Source organism: Stegostoma tigrinum, chromosome 16 (assembly GCF_030684315.1).
Source record: "Stegostoma tigrinum isolate sSteTig4 chromosome 16, sSteTig4.hap1, whole genome shotgun sequence".
In the NCBI taxonomy this organism is placed as follows: Eukaryota; Metazoa; Chordata; class Chondrichthyes; order Orectolobiformes; family Stegostomatidae; genus Stegostoma; species Stegostoma tigrinum.
In genome coordinates, this window is record NC_081369.1 from 137,201 (window position 1) to 151,761 (window position 14,561).

Sequence of the window (14,561 nt, forward strand, 5' to 3'; positions counted from 1 at the left end):
ACCTCGTAGCCCTCAAGCACCCTAACTGAGCCTTCACATCTCATCCTAACATAAGCTTTCTTCTTCCTCTTGATCAGAGATTCCACCTCCTTCGTAAACCACAGCTCCCGCGCTCTACAGCTTCCTCCCTGCCTGACAGGTACATACTGATCTGGGACACACAAGAGCTTTTCCTTGAATAAGCTCCATATTTCTAATGTGCCCATCCCCTGCAGTTTCCTTCCCCATCCTATGCTCCCTAAATCTTGCCTCATCTCATCGTAATTGCCTTTCCGCCAGCTATAACTCTTGCCCAGTGGTATACACCTATCCCTTTCCATCACTAAAGTAAACATAACAGAATTGTGATCGCTATCACCAAAGTGCTCACCTACTTTCAAATCTAACACCTGGCCAGGCTCATTACCCAGTACCAAATCTAATGTGGCTTCGCCCCTTGTTGGCCTATCTGCATACTGTGTCAGGAAGCCCTCCTGCACACACTGGACAAAAACTGACCCATCTATAGTACTCGAACTATCGTGTTCCCAGTCAATATTTGGAAAGTTGAAGTCCTCCATGACAGCTACCCTGTCTCTCTCACTCCCATTGAGAATTATGTTTGCTGTCCTTTCCTCTACATCTCTGGAACTATTTGGAGGCCTATAGAAAGCTCCCAACAGGGTGACCTCTTCTTTCCTGTTTCTAATCTCAGCCCATACTACCTTAGTTGACGAGTCCCCAAACATCGTTTTTCCAAGGACAGTATTACCGTTGCAGAAAGGATGTTTGGGGACTCGTCAACCGAGGTAGTATTTATGGGCTGAGATTAGAAACAGGAAAGGAGAGGTCATCCTGTTGTGAGTTTTTTATAGGCCTCCGAATAGTTCCAGAGATGTAGAGAGTTTGGGCGCTAAAATTATTGAACTCAATATTGAGTCCGGAACGCTGCAGGTTCCCGAGCGGAAAATGAGGTGTGGTTCAGCTTTCGTTGAGCTTCACTGCAGCACTGAATTTAGGTTTAGAAGTCAATTATAAAGTCAAAATTTAAGACTCTTTATCTGAATGCACGAAGCAGTTATAACAAGATACTTGAGTTAACAACCGGCAATAAAGGAATATTACACGATAGAAGCGGTTGCAGGCTGATCTTGATGATCAAAGGTACTCAAATCATGTGAAGTCAAATTGCTTCAGGTTGAAGTGGAGATAGTGGGAACTGAAAATGCCGGAGAAGTGGGTAGGTGGGGATTACATTAGTGGTCGGGGAGCAAGAAAGGAGCGGCACCAGAATCGAGGTAGAAACTAACCAAGGGGAGCAGTCACCAAATCAATGGGGTCAGCGATTGGGAGGTGTGGCGCTGGATGAACACAGCAGGCCAAGTGGCAGAAAAGGTGACTTTGGGCCTTGACCCTTCGTCGTGTCAGCAACTGGGGGCGGAGACTGAGGCGCGGCCACCGTCCAGGGGGCGGGGAAAGTTGTCTGGCGCTGAGCTGGCCGCCGTCCGTGTGTGTGGATGCCTAGTCGGGACTGCATTTTCGGTGAAGGCGTCTCTTTTGGAGTTGGCACCACTGTCGTTGAAGAGCCCGAGTTCAGGTAAATCCGCCGGAGGACCATGTCCGGCTGTTGAGTAGTCGGTCCTGGGGCTGCTGTCGGCCGAGCCGGAGCGTAGGGCCCGGGATCGGGGTCTAGGCCCGGAGGAGAGTGCCTCCCTGTTCATCCTGCTCTGCCTCCCCGGCCCCGCGGGGCCCCTCACTGCAGCTTGAATGTGCGGGACTTTTGATTCTGAGATGATCCTCGCACTGACTCCCGCTCGCTGCCCAACACTTTTTTTTTGCAGGAGCCTGTGTCCTGCAGTGACTGTTGAACAGATTTGTCCCTGAGCAATAAAATGATGTAAATATTTGACAGTAACAAAACCTCATTATTGTTGAAGGAGGGGGTGTTCACACTGAAAGGAAAGAGTGCACCGGAAGTAGATTATATCCACCCCCCCCCCCCTTCGCCCACAATCTCTAACTGCTATGTTCCCCTGGACAGGCCAGCGGTAAGTATTCCCGAGGGTTCTCCGACCCTAGGGGGCACAGGCCTTACCTGCTGCCCGCAAAACAAAAAAATTGGTTCCGTGTCGAACGGCCTGTGCAATGAAAATGCACATTCAGGATTGCATGAGCTGGGAAAGCAATGTTGAATGGAGAGTGGTTACTGCAAAGGTGAGCTGCCCATTCTTTTGGTCTGCAAGGAAGCCAGTTGTCTTAGCAAAGTCAAGTCTGAAATCAAGCTTGACGTTCCGATTAGGAGCTGAATGTAGGAGCAGGATCCCAAAGGAAGGAATTTCGGGAAAACTTGTCCAGCAGCAGGATGATTAAGTTGGTGCAAAAACAATACAATGAGATGTAAGAGTACAAATATGCCATTCAGTCCATCGAGAGCTCCACCACTCTGTAGGATCATGACTGATCTGAGACCCTCAACTCCACTTTCCTGCCTTAGCACTGTCACCATTGATTCCCTTGCCGCTGAAAAATTTGTCTATGTCAGTCTTGCATCTACTTAACAGTCCAGTCTCAACAGCCTTGTGTGATATAGAATTCCACAGACAACCCTTGAGTATTACGTGTGAATGTTTACTTTAAGGTGGTGCCATCACTTCCACAAGGGAAAACAGCTTCACCACATCTACTGTGTAAATTCTCCTAAGAGTCTTGTCTTTCAATAGTTTACTTGTCATTCTTATCAACTTTAAGTACAAGGCCAGCTTACTCAACTTCTCATAAGAAAATCCTTACACATGAGTGATCTGGTTAGCACTGGTGCCTGACAGCGCCAGGAACTAAGATTCGATTCGATTCCCACCTTGTGTGACTATGTGGAGTTTGCATGTTCACATCCTGTCTGTGTGGGTTTCCTCCCATAGTCCAAAGACGTGTACGCTACGTGGATTGACCATGCTAAATTGTCCCAAGTTTTAGTGATGCACAGGCTCGGCGATTTAACCATGGGAAATGCTGGTTTACAGGGATAGGGTTGTGGTGATGGGGAGAATGGGTCTGGGTGGACTGCTGTTTGCAGAATTGGTGTGAACTCAGTGGGCCAAATGGCCTACTTCCACACGGGGATTCTGTGATAGGATGAACCAATTGAACGTTCTTTGGACTGCCACCATTGGTCAGTGTATCTTTGCTTAGATAAGTAGACTAAAACTGTCCGCTGTATTCTACCAGTGGTCTGAATCGTGTCTCCTATAGTTGTAACAAGACTTCCCTATTTTATACTCCATTCCCTTTGAAATACAGGCCAATATTCCACTTGTTTTATCTATTACTTGCTGAACTTTGCTAGCTTTTTGTGATTGAAGCCATGAGCCTCAACTTGTAAGTGCTGCAGCTTTCTACAGTCTTTCACCATTTACTTAATTTTCTGCTATTCTTGCTACCTCACATTATATTTCAATGGGCAAGTTTTTACCCCTTCATTTAAATTGCCTGTATCTGTGTTATCTTAACCTGTTCTTGGGTCATCTGCAAGCCCAGCTATGGTGCAATAACTTTTCTCATCCAAGTCATTAATATATATTTTAAATAGTTGCTGCCTCAGCGCCAAACCCTGTGCCATTGTGCTAATTTCTGAAAATACCTGCCTTATCCCAAGTCTGTCTTTGAGTTAGCCGCTCCTTTATCCACCCTAATATTTGGGGTGTTCCCTCAGCAGTATGGGCTCTTATCGAGTAGTCTTGTAGATCATAGAATCCCTACAGTGTGGAATCATGTCCTTTCACCCGGCAAGTCCTCACCAACCTGCAGAGCATCTCACCCAGACCCTTCTTCTATTACCCATCGAATCTACACACTCATGAACACTACGGGCAATTTAGCATTGCCAGTCCTCCTAGCCTGCATATCTTTGGACTGAGGGAGGAAACTGAATCACCTGAAGAAACCCACGCAAACGTGGGGTCGGTGGGAGGGGGGCAAGCAACGTGCAAACTCCAAACAGGCAGTCACCGAAGGGTGGAATTAAACCCAGGTCCCTGGTGCTGTGAGGCAGCAGTGTTTACCACTGAGCCCCTGTGCCACCAAAGAACAACATAACCAGCAGATTCACTTGACCAATGACTCTTAGCAGGAAGTTGCAACACCCAGGTGCAACTGTGCACTAGATTGGTGGTCCCTTGATAGTCCCTTCGGGCCAGTGGATAATTGCTTCTACTTGGGGGGGATTTGAGGTGTTGGCTGTATATAGCCCATATTTGTGATGCATACAGGATCATGAGCTGGTGCTGGGTTTGAGTTATCAGTCTTCAGACACTCTGTTCCTCAGGCATCCGAAGGCTGTGCTGGTGCATTGGAGTGCAGTACCTTGTCAAATGACTTTTGGATATCCAAGTACATTATATCTACTGGTTTCCCCTTTATTCAGTCTGCTTCTTACCACCTCAAAACGTTGTACTGAATTCATTAGACATGTCCTTCTCTTTGTGAAGCCACACTAACTCTGCTTGATCTTATCAGGTGCCTTTAAATGCTTTGCTATTATATTCTCTATAATAGACTCTTATTTTCCAGAGCACTCATGTAAAGCCAACTTGCCTAAAGTTACTTGTTTCTTTTGTTGTCACCTTCCCTTTTTGAAGAAGGCTGCTACTTTGGCCGCTTTTTAATCCTGAGGCTTTTCTCGACTCCAGGTTCTTGGAAGATTACTGCTAGCGCATTGACTGTCTCTGTGACTACTTCCTTTAAGATCCTTGATTACAATCTCTCAGATCTAGGGAATTTTATCTGCTTGTAGTCCCATTAGTTTCCTCATACTTTTTTCCTTCCTGTGTTCGTTATTACGTTAATTTTCTCTTGCCCTTTCTTCCCCTCGATTTGTTTAGTATTTTTGGAAAGTTAATGGTCTGTGTTGTAAAGACTGAGTCCTTGTTCAGATCCAGATCCTGCAGTTTCTTAGTTCTCTATTATTATTTCCACAGCCTCATTTTCTAAGGAGCCTATGTTTACTGGAGCCTCTCTTCCTTTTCGTATCTTTTAAAGAAGCTCTTATGTAGGAATTAAACTTTAACTCCATCTCTGGAAGGGATGGATTCAGCAAGCAATGCCAGGTGCTGGCCTACTGACAGACTATGCAACAGGAAATGACAAGATGGGAATGAGGAAAGAAAGATCAGTGCAGTGCTGGACCTAATTCTGGGAAACAAAGCCACACTAGGTGTTTGAGGTGGCAGTGGGGGTATGTTTTTTAGTGATAACAACCACAACAATGTTGTTTTACGCATGTTGTGGAAAAGTCAAAACATGGTCTGCCACAAATGAATTTTGTTTGGGGTGAGCCAGATTTTATTAAAGTAAGGTTGGCTGTGCTCAAAGTAGATGGGGAGCAGCTAATTACTGGTAAATCTATCAGAACAGTGGGATTCATTTTTAAAAAAAAGTACACCAACTTGTACCCCTCCACGCCTGGGGAGCTCTGTCTCGGAATATTCAGGACTGGATGAAACAAATACCGAGGGGAAAATCAACAGAGACCCTCGGTGAGTGTAGGAAGTGCACGTAGGGACTCGAGAGCAATTAGGAGAGCAAAGAGGGACCATGATAAAAGCATATTTGATCCAGGATAACTTGGCAAGTTGGATCCATAATTGGCTTTCTGGAAGGAGAGTGTGGTGGCTGAAGATGGCTGACGTGATGAGATCCCATTATACTGTGGCTACCTATGCTAGACTCCTTTATTGTCTGTAACATTCATAAATGGTGTTGATGAATATGGGAGTGGATGGTAAGTTTGCAGATGAAAAAGTTAGCCAGGCGGCTCTCAATGAGAAGAACTAAGTTTTTAGATTACATGAGGATATAAGTATATTGGTCAGATGGGCAGATCAAATTTAAGCCTGATAAACGAGCTGATACACTTTGCAAGAAGGAACAAGGCAAAGGAGTACCCAATGAATGGCAGAACACCAGGAAGCTCGAAGGAACAGATTTCTTGTGGTGCTTCTCTATAGACCACTGAAGGTGAAAGACAGGTGAATAGAGTATTTGGGAGAGCAGTGAATCTGCTTACTTTTGCAAGTCAAGGCATGGATTACAAGAGCAAGGAGGTTGTGTTGATTCTCTGTGGAACTTTGGCGAGGCAACAGCTGCAGTACTATGCGCAGTTCAGGGAGCCACACTTCAGGAGGAATGTGATTGCCCGGGGAGGCTGCAGAGTAGATTGACCAGGATGTTGCCTGGGATGAAGCATTTTGGTGATGGAGAAACTCAGGGTTGGAGTAGAGAAGGTTGAGACTAGTGACCACTAGGAGAGATGTCTAAGGTTGAGTGGTGTGGATAGGATGCATAAATAGCAGCTGTTCCCTGCAGTCGAAGGGTCAAGAACTGGACATAACTTTAAAGTGAGAGGCAGGAGGTTTAAAGTAAGAAATAGCAGCAGGAGTAGGCCAGCTGGCCCAGTGAGTTGGCTCTACCATTCAATAAGATCATGGCTGATCTTTTCTTAGACTCAGCTCCACTTACCTGCCTTTAATTCCTTTACTGTTCAAAGATGTATCTATCTTTGCCTTAAAAACATTCAACAACATAGTGGTAACTGCTTCACTGGGCAGGGAATGCTGCAGATTCGTAACCCTTTGGGTGAAAACGTTCTTCCTCAACAGAGCCATAAACGTGTACTAGAGGTAACAGTGTGTAGCTGGATGAACACAGCAGGCCATGCAGCATCTTAGGAGTACCAAAACTGACATTTTGGGCCTCCCTTGTTTTGAGGCTATGCCCCCTAGTTCTAGTTTCATCAGTTAGTGAAAACAGCTTTCCTGCTTCTGTCTATCTATTAGCTTCATAATTTTGTTTGTTTTTACTTATTGGAATTTTGAAGAATGAAGAAGGTAGAGTCCCAGTCTACTCAATCTCTGCTCATAAGCCATCCCCCTCAATTCTGGAATCAACCTGGTAACTATCCTGTGTACCTTTATTCAGTGCCAGTACATCCTTACTCAAGTAATGAGGCCAAAACTGTACGCAGTGCTCCAGGTGTGGCCTCACCAGCGCACTATTGAACTGCAGCGTAACTTTCCTGCTTTGAAACTCCATCCATCTAGCAATGAAGGACAATATTCCACTTGACTACTTAATTATCTACTGCACCTGCAAACCAGGTTTTTATGATTCATGTACAAGGATACCCATGTCAGTCTCTACAGCAGTCCGCTGCAATTTTTCATCACTTAAATAATAGTCCATTTTGTTATTCCGACCAAAATAGATGACCTCACATTTACCAACACTGTACTCTGCCTGCCAGACCCTTGCTGAATTACTTGACCAATTTGTATCACTCTGTAGACTGTGTCCTTTGCACATTTTGTTCCACCACTCATTTTGATGTCATCTTTGGACTTTGGATTTTAGATTTGATTAGCTTTTATTTAGTGGTCACGTCCTAAGTGTAGGAATACATAACTACAGTGCAAAGTGCTTGAAGTTGCCTTTCAGTGGCGCTAACATGGTTACAGAAACCAAAATTGAAAGATTTAACAGCCGAAAGGTAAGCAAGGAAAGACAAGTCCAGATCTAAGTCACAAGTCCATCTCCACAATGGTGTAGGTGCTGCTCTGATCACTAGGCTGCTGCCTCACCCACATGTGGTCGTCTAGTCAAAATCACTGATATCAATTAGAAATTATTGTGGTCCCAAAAGGAATCCCTGCGGCACACCACTAGCCATGGATTGTCAACCAGAAAAGCACCCCTTTATCCCCATGCGTTTTGTTCACTAACTAATTTTCTATCCATGTTGATAGATAGTACTGTGCAACTTTATCTTGTGCAGCACCTTGTGCTTTTTGGAAATCCAGATCCACCAGTTCCCTGTTGTCCATCCCACTTGTCATGTCCTCAAAGAATTCCAGTAAATTAGTTAAACCTGACTTGCCTTTCATGAACCCATGTCACATCTACCTGATGGGACAGTTTCTGTCCACGTGTCTCTCTATTTCGTAGTCGTAGAGATATGCTGCACAAAACAGACCCTTTAGTCTAACTCATCCGTGCCAACCAGATATCCTCAACAAATCTAGTCCCGTTGATCAGCATTTGGCCCATATCCTTCCTATTTGTTTCGTCATCCATACGCTTTTTAAATTTTGTAATTGTACCAGCCTCCAGCATTTCCTGTGGCAGCTCATTACGTACATGCACCACCCCCTGCACGAAAAGGTAGCTCCTTGGATCCCTTTTAAATCTTTTCTCCTCTCACCTTAAACTTATGCCCTCTAGTTTTGGACTCCCCCCACCCCAGGAAAAAGATGTTGACTATTTACCCTAACCGTGCCCCTCATGATTTGTGTAAGCTTCTTTAAGATCACCCTCTCAGCCTCCGATACTCTAGGGAAAATGTCTATAAGACCAGGAGGCTTGTTTACCTTTTACCCCCATTAGCTTGCCCAACGTTATCTCTACCGTGATAATGATGATTTCTAGGTTCTCACCTGAGGTAGCCTCCTTGCCATCAATTATTGGCATGTTATTTGTGTCTTCCATGAAGACCTACACACAATACCTGTTCAGTGACTGGGCAATTTCTTCATTTCTTGTTATTTAATCCCTCTTCTCATCCTGTGAAGTATGTTTACCGTAGCCACTCGTTTCTGTTTATGTAGTTGCAGAAATTGTTGCTCTGTGTTTTTATATTCTGAGCTAGTTTTCTTAGTCCAATTTTCTTTCTAGCATTTTTCGTGGCTTCTGTTGACCTCTAAGGATTTCTCAATCCCCTAGTTTCCCATTAATCTTCGCTACTTTGTATGCATTTACTTTCAATTTGATACCTTCCTTTATTTCCTTTGTCACCTGTGGCGTTTATGCCTTTTCTGACAACCTTTCCTCTTCACTGGTACTTTTGCCGAACACTGGAAAAATCACTTTGAAAATGCTCCACTGTTCCTCAGTTGTCCCACCATTTAGTCTGTGCTTCCGGTCTACCTGAGCTGCCATCCTGATGTCATCCTTAAATATCAGCCCTACACCACTTCCCTTTCTTCCTGTCCATTCTGCCAAATAGTCTGATACTTCTGGATAATTAACACCAAGTTGTGACACTCTCTAAAGGCCACTCAATCATACCCGTTTGTGATGATTTGTGCCGTCAACTCGTTTACCTTACCTTACGCTAGATTTTATACCACCACCACCCAAGGATCCTTTGTTCTCTCATATTTCACTCTGTGTCACTGCATGGTTTCCACTTACCTTGGTGCTGAACTGCTGAGCTGATGCTTGCTTTTTTGTTTACAGCCCTGATTCTCTCTCTCTCTCTCCTTAAGCCCTCACCCACTTGAGCTAACCCAGAGCCTCCCCTGACATTTCCATGCCCTTGCCAAGCTAGTTTAAGGCCCACCTAACTGTGCTAGCAAAATCACCCACAAGAATATTGGTCCTGTCTCTGTTGGGATGAAGCCTGTCCATTTTAAACAGGCCCCACCTCTTTCCCCAGAAACGGTCCCAGTTACAAAACCTTCCATCCTGCACCACTCTGGCGCGCACGCGCGCGCGCGCGCGCACACACACACACACACACACACGCACACACCCCATATTAAATGGCCTAGTTTGCCCGTGCATGGTCTCACTGGCACGTGGCACTCCAGAGATGACTGCCATTAAGGTCCTGGCTTTCAGTCTGGCTCCTCAATTCAATCTCGGCTACTCCGTTTGAAGGGGCACGGGGAAAGATTTTTCACTGAGGGCGTGGTGGGAATCTGGAATGCACTGCTGGGAGGGTAGTTGAGGCAGGAAACCTCACTTGCTTTAAAACATATTTGGATAAGCACTTGAAGTTTGTAACATTCAAGAATGGTGCACTGGTATAGGTAGTGCTTGTCCGAATGTCTTTTACGTGTTGTAATTGTACTTGCCTCTACCATCTCCTCTAACAGCTCATTACATATTCGCACTACCATCTGCATGAAAATGTTACTCCTCAGTACCCTTTTAAAATCTTTCCCCCTCTCCTTTTCAAACTATGCCGTCTGGTTTTGGACTCCCCTACCCTGGGGAAAAGACATTGGCTAATCCCATTATCTGTGACCTTGATGATTTCACAAACCTTCAAAGTCTCCTATGCTCCATGGAAAAATGTCCCAGCCTCTCCTTATAACACAAATCCTCCAGTCTCAATAACATCCTTGTGAATCCTTTTGCACCTTTTCCAGTTTAATAACATCTTTCCTATAGCAGGGTGACCAGAATTGCCTAGAACTCCAAAGCATAGCCTTAACAATGTCTTGTACAGCTGTAACATGGCATCGCAACTCCTGTACTCACTGCATTTAGAGATGAAAGCAAGAATGCTAAACGCCACTCTTTTGGCTCCTCCTGGATCTGTGTGATCTAATCTTACACTTCTGTACCTGTACCAATACCCTCACTAGTGAGTGCTGACTTTCATCCTCTGGGTCCAACCATAAATTACTGCTGTAGTCCTACTTTTTCCCTCATTATCCTTTCACCCTTAATGCACTTTCTAAACAACTTGGGATCTTGCTTTATTTTATCTACCGGTATCTCTTTGCATCCCGTTTCAGCTCCTCTAATCAACTTCAACCATTTGTTCAGCTTCAGTACCTCAAGTTAAGAATGAAGGTTCAAGAAAAGTACAGTACAGGAACAGATCCTTTGGCCTACCAAGAAAGCAACGATACATGTCTTTCTAATTTGAAAGCCTTTTTGCCTTTACGTGCTGTGTCCCTCTATTTTTAGTCTATTCATACCTGTCAACATGCCTCTTAAGTGTTTCCATTGTATCCATCATTACCAACTCCTCCTGCACTGTATTTCAGGCACTTACCACTTTGTTCTTCTTTTAAAAAAAAAGTACTTCCCTCTCGTATCAAGTGATACGATAAGACCAGGATCACCCCATCTGTTGCAGGATCTTCTACGTTAGATTGGTTTAATTTCCCTACAGTGTGGAAACAGGCCCTTCGGCCCAACAAGTCCGCACTGCCCTTTGAAGCATCCCACCCAGGCCCACCTCCCTGAACACTACAGGCAATTTAGCATGGTCAATCCACCTAGCCTACACATCTTTGGACTGTGGGAGGAAACCAGAGTACCTGGAGGAAACCCACACAGACTTGGGGAGAATGTGCAAACTCCACACACAGTCGCCCGAGGCTGGAATTGAACCCGGGTCCCTGGCACTGTGAGGCTGTAGTGCTAACCACTGAGCCACTGTCCTGCCCTTACGTACTTGTATAAAAAGCTGACCTGGCTGGATTTCAAGAATTCCTCTTCCTGTTAGAAGAGAAATTAGTGACGTTGTTTTCTTTTTTACTATGTGCTCTATTAGAAGGCCTGTATTTGAATGATGTTTCAGTGGGGCATAGGCAGAGCTTGAGTGGGAGTGAGAACATAACAAAAATTAAAATGACGTTGCAGAGCTAGGAATGTGCAGCAGGTCCAGGCCACCCATCCATCAAATTATTTCAAACTATTTAATATTTGCTCAGTTTTCCAAAAAGAATTCTATTGTTTCAGTTTACATTTCTTATACAATTAGGCTTTTAAATGTGAAACAACATCCACTTTATTCACAAAGTAGTTTGTTGTCATCATATTTGCCATTATATTTTAACTTGTCGCTTTTCATATTTTACTTTGTTTTATTCTTGCTCTCAAATTTGGGCAAGGATGAACTTCAAAAAGCAACTCTGCATTTGTGAAGTATCTAGATGAATTTCTGAAAGATGTTATTGCTGCTTTTGTCAATGACTTTACGTCTGTGCCTTCTGTTCTTAACACTTCTGTCGAGGGGGAGGCAACGGCCTAGTGGTATTCTTGCTGCACTGTAAATCCAGAGACCCAGATAATGTTCTGGGAACCTATGTTCAAATCCCACCATGGCATATGGTGGAATTTAAATTGAGTCTTTTGCTTTTTTGAAAGAGATCTGGAATTAAGAGGCTAATGATGACAGTGCTGATTGTTGATTGTTGGAAAAGCCTATTGCTCTCTGGGTCGAGGCCCAAAACGTCAGCTTTTGTGCTCCTGAGGTGCTGCTCGGTCTGCTGTGCTCATCGAGTTTCACACTTTGTTATCGTGGTTCACTCATGTCTTGTAGGGAAAGAAACTGTCATCCTAGCCAGTCTGACCTATTTGTCAGTCCAGACCCACAGCAATGTGGTTGACTCTTAAATTAGGGATGGGCTATAAAAGCGAGCGACACCCTCATTCCATGTTTGAATAAAGTTTAATAAAAAACAGATCATTCATGATTTTGAAGGCCTGTTTTCCCCCTTACTTTTGCACTCCACAAAAGACAAAGTGGTATATGCAGTCCTTGGCGCTCAGCATACAGTGACTGGGAACTCAGGAAGTCAGCAGTGAATGGTACTTATGTAACCTGAGGAAGATGATTCCCAAATATCTTTGCCCTCCAACAGTCAAGTAATCTGACCGTGTAACTTTTTTTTCATCAGTAACATTGAGTTTGCTTTCAGGCTGTGTTTATATAACTGTTTGATCGCTTTCCGAGATGATTTCAGTTTGGCAACATAGTGTAAAGTATGACTGCTTTGTAGATCGGCTCTCTTTTTTTTTCTAAAAATGACCTGGATGTTGCCACTTCAGCACGCCACTGTGTTACCATTGTTAACAACAAATGTGTTAACGTTTCTGACTCAGGCCTGCGGTCGTGCAGTAGTGACGCTTAATGCAAGCTGGATGGGTAACACCTCATCTTCTCCTGGGGGACTTTAGCCTTCAGGACTTAATATTGAATTTCACAATTTTTTTTTGGAGCATGATCATCTAGTTCCATGTCTATTATCCATCCTAGCACCCCAGGCCTTGAAATGAAATAAGCTTTCTTTCCACTACAGCCAAAGCATTTTCCCCTGCTTATAACCCCATTTATCACAAGTACTGTCTCCTCTTTTATGTTTTATTATCAATGGAGGAAGATGCAAGATTTAGTGAGAGGGAAGTAGTGAGGGAGATCAAAATTAGTAGAGAAATGGTATTGGGAAAATTGTTGGGATTGAAGGCCAATTAAATCCCCAGGGCCTTATTATTGTGCATCCCAGTGTACTAAGAACAAAGAAAATTACAGCACAGGAACAAGACCTTTGGCCCTCCAAGCCTGCGCCAATCAAGATCCTCTGTCTAACCTGTCATCTTGTCTAACCTGTCATCTATTTACTAAGGGTCTGTGTCCATTTGCTCCCTGCCCATTGATGTACCTGTCCAAATATATCTTAAAAGACACTAACATGTCTGCGTCTACCACCTCCGCTGGCAACACGTTCCAGGCACCCACCACCCTCTGTGTAAATAACTTTGCACGCATATCTCCCTTAAACTTTCCTCCTCTCACTCTGAACTCATGACCCCAAGTAATTTTTTTTTCCCCAGAGTGGGGGACTCCGAGCTTTTTGCTATCCAGCCTGTCTATACCCCTCATGATTTTGTCGACCTAGTACTTGAGGATGTAGCTGTAAAGTAGTGGATGCATTGGTGGTCACCTTGCAGGATTCTATGGACTCTGGAACAGTCCCTGCAGATTGGAGGGTGGCAAATGTCACTTCAGTAATCAGAAAGGAAGGTGGAGAGAAAACAGAATTATTGACCGGTGAGACTAACATCAGTCGTGGACAAAATTCTATGATCCATTGTCAAGGATTTTATAGCAGAGCATTTAGAAAGCAGTGGCAGGATTAGACAGTCAAAATACCTTTTGAGCATATTCACATGACACACGCATTTCTTTCTCTCTGGCATTCTTATCAAACAATTCACCTTGTTCAATCTCTTCAATCTGATTAGACCCACTAAACCTTGCTTTTAAAGCTTCACCTACCACTGGAAGTAGCATCTCCATGGGCAAAATTGCACATTTTTGGATTTGTTGTCGGCTTCCTGTTTTATCACATTTGTGCTAATTTTAAATGCAGCCTAGGTATCTCACCTGCTATAATTAGTCTTTCCCCAAAATTTGACTTGTTGTCCAAATGTCTGGCCTCTGAATTCTGACTAACTAATTTGTCCCTAGTTAATTTCAGTGACTTGGCCATGCAGATTCAAAATTGGCATGCCCATTCGAAGGCAGGGATTAGTGGAGGAAAGAAGTTTTTCTGGCTGGTGGTCTGTGACTAATGGTGTTCTGCAGAGATTTGTACTGGGACCTCTGTTTGTGATTTTAAACAAAAAGACTTGGATGAAAAAGGTGGGTGGCTGAGTAAGCTTGCAAATGATACCACAGATTGGAGGCCTTGTTGTGTAGTGTAGAAGGTTGTTAATGCATACAGCAGGATAAAGATCAGTTGCAGATATGGATGGAGAAATGGCAGGTGGAGTTTAATCCAGGAACGTGTGAGGTGCTGCACTTTGGGAGTTCAAATATGAAGGAAAAACATACAGTTAAGGCCAGGATCCTGAACAGCCTTGATGTACAGAGGGATCTTGGGGTTCAAGTCCATAGCTACCTGAAAGTGACCACACGTGTGGATAGGTTGGAAAATAAGATGTGTGCCATGCTTGCCTTTGGTCAGGAAGTTGAGTATAAGAATCAGGATGTCATGTTGCAGCTTGAG

General features: G+C 44.1%; 1 protein-coding gene across 3 annotated transcripts in view; it reads left to right on the forward strand.

The window, feature by feature from the left end:
- Window positions 1-1,432: 1,432 nt before the first annotated feature.
- The window catches only part of ccdc102a (coiled-coil domain containing 102A), a 172,157-nt gene continuing 159,028 nt past the window's right edge, over window positions 1,433-14,561 (forward strand). For 2 of the 3 annotated variants that reach the window (XM_048546642.2, XM_048546643.2), the window contains exon 1: window positions 1,433-1,576. The gene's annotated coding sequence lies outside the window, so the exon portion shown is untranslated. The remainder of the gene's footprint in view (window positions 1,577-14,561) is intronic. The other variant, XM_048546641.2, reaches the window with a different exon arrangement.